Source organism: Daphnia magna, linkage group LG2 (assembly GCF_020631705.1).
Source record: "Daphnia magna isolate NIES linkage group LG2, ASM2063170v1.1, whole genome shotgun sequence".
NCBI lineage: Eukaryota > Metazoa > Arthropoda > Branchiopoda > Diplostraca > Daphniidae > Daphnia > Daphnia magna.
In genome coordinates, this window is record NC_059183.1 from 11806401 (window position 1) to 11809192 (window position 2792).

At 40.9% G+C, this 2792-nt stretch overlaps 1 long non-coding RNA gene across 1 annotated transcript; it reads left to right on the top strand.

Moving 5' to 3' along the window:
* On the top strand, nt 1-1124 carry LOC116916292. Its single transcript, XR_004390579.2, has 3 exons — nt 1-263; nt 393-612; nt 686-1124. It is a non-coding gene; the product is annotated as an uncharacterized LOC116916292 (long non-coding RNA).
* The last annotated feature ends 1668 nt before the right edge of the window (nt 1125-2792 follow it).

Sequence of the window (2792 nt, forward strand, 5' to 3'; positions counted from 1 at the left end):
GAGGAATTCTTTTCTGGATTTTGCCGGTGCGACCTACCGATCATGCGTAACCATGGCCCCCCCACTCTCCTGTTCGGACATGGAAACCAAGTCCACCATCACGTCCGTCTTCCTTTCTTTTGCGCGCATTCCTCCCGCAAAAACTAGTTTCATTCTTTTTCCGGATCATGACGAAGGGTCTTTGTGCAGCTTGTCCGCCAAGTTCTTGTATATTATTGGTAGCTGCCATCACTTGGCGAGATGCAACACGTCAATAACCGGAGGTAGGTGGCAGAAGGGGCGGATGATGTGGCCACAAACAAACAACAAAAACTTCCGTTTTCTCTAAAATGCCAATCTTCTTTTTATTTTTCATTTCCCTCCTTCTCTTATTTGAACTTGTATCCGTTGAGACTTACTGAAGAAGGAGCAATCCCCCTGTTGTCCGTCCTTTTAAAAATGCCAGCCAAGTTTGACGGATGCGTGTTACAAGCTATACGCTGGATAGGTCCGTTTCCATGTCGTGGAGGGGATCAAGTAAAAAAACGTCACATTTCCCAAACATTCCATCGTTGACAAAATGGAATGCAGCACCTCAACCGCTCAAATACCTACAATTGTCAAGCACTATCGGTAAATACAGTTACGTGTTTTGGGGCGTCAAAATATATATGTATACGTACATTTCTTTTGATTTATTCAACAGGCGAGTTTTAACGTCCGAAAAGGGAAACATGAAAGCATCACACAGCAAACGTTCGTTTCCCTCATTTCGTCGGTGTTTTTATTTTTATTTTTTTTTCAGGTCCTATTTTTAGTTGTGAAAACCACACAGACGTTTGTTGCTATCCTCCTTCTTTCGTACAAAAAAAAAAATCTAGCCCTCTCTCTTGCCGCTAAATTGATAAATAGTCGGGAGAAAGGAATGGATACATGTCGTTCCAGCTGCTCGAGTCGTCTCCGATGTCATCGCGCATCCAGACGAACCGGGGGAGAGGACTTTTTCTTTGAAGAAAAGGAGAAGAAAACTTTCAACAATACACGAAAATAGTAAATGAATCAAAAAGGAAGCCTGTATGGATCGCGGTTGGACAAAATAAAAAGGAGAATATCTTCTTTAAATACACAAGATGAGTTAGCAACCAGATACAGCCGTTTTTATTTCCTCCATCTATTATTCTGGTGAATTAAACGTCTTGGCATCGTGTCGTTTAATGCCACTTTTAAGCCTGTTAAAGATGCAAAAGTAAGAATGTAATATGAACCATATCATCCGAGAAAATCAGGTAACCAATCGAGAAAAAAAAAAGGGGGGACAGATCGAGGCTATGTCGTGAAAAGCCTCTCTATCGAATTAAATTTATATTCACTAAAAGATTTGAAAAAAAAAAAACCGCAATAGAATTTATCAACGGTGGATTGAACATCCACAGCGCCAGAGGAGAGCACACGTGTACAAGTGATCTAGTGTAATAACGGTATGGATAAATAGTGTTAGCCTGTATACACTCGATTCACATAAAAAAAAAGGACATTTCGCTCCGTCCGCGTACATAACTCTTGGCCATCAGCCCTATAGTCTGCGACACGGGAAATGCATTAGAGAGTTTCGAGAACTTATTGGCCAATAATCATGTCAGGCCCGCAAATGAAATGTATCGCTCTCGAAACTGCTTGTCGCGGTTACATTGACAATCTGTGGGCCTATTTAAGGATATGTATAGCTATTTCCTATATCAGGTCATCCGTATCGAATAGAAAACTACATCACTGTGTAATCCTCTTACGTGGCTATGGAGCGAAGAAGAGACGAGATGTTGTTGAATTTTACTTTTTTTTTTTTTTTTATACCGTGGTCGTTTATCTGATTAGTGCCCTATTGACGATGCCATTAGGCAAACAGGCTCCGATTCCGGATATGTCTACACTCTATTCCGGATTTCTGTAAAGGAACAACAGCTGATATAATAGACGTCGTCTATCTTGCATAAATCGAGGTCAGCTGTGCTTCTCTTTATAACAATGTGTGTACGGGTATACTATAACTAGATGAAATGTGCGGCGTAGTGAAAACGCAACCGCAATCTGGTTGAGGGTGTCGAATTTTTTTTTTCTTTTTTCTATATCTTACGGCCGTCCGTAGATGTATTGCGCAGCAGAGAGCGACGACCCTTTACGAGAAAGAAAGATGTTTTATACCACCCGCAACGTGTAGCTGGAGGTTTTGTTTCCTCCTCCGCCGAGGTTGGCGATGTTGTATATGCCTACATAATAGGCCGGAAAAAGGTTCCTCTTCCTCATCCGTTTTTTTTTTTTTTTTGAAGATATTTAATTTTTTGAGGGGGGTTCGAATGGTCGGTTCTATTCAAGTTCAAACACAAACACAATTGTGGATATAAGAATAGACGAAAGGAGAAAGAATGGTAGGGACGTCGAAGAAATTGTTTGACCAGTTTTTTTCTTATGTGCATATTCGATCCGTGTCGGAATCATGGGAGAGAAAAAAGAGGTATATCCTAGAGGCTGAAAAAAATAAATTAAATAATAGAACGGAGTTTTAAAAAAATAATAATAAGGGTCGTAGAATAGGCCAATGGAAAAGGCTATCCAGCTCCTATTTTCTTCCATTTCAACAGGAGCTTTTGTCGCCTGTTTGTCTATTGTGGAGGTCACAAAAAAAAAAGGACCGTGTCATTAAAAAGTTCAAGAGAGCACAGACACCATCACGGCAGACCTGCCGAGTGTTTTTTCTTTTTTTTAGAGAGGGAAAGGTCCTTGGCTATATCCTTGTCGGTCTCCCATGGCTTGGCCGG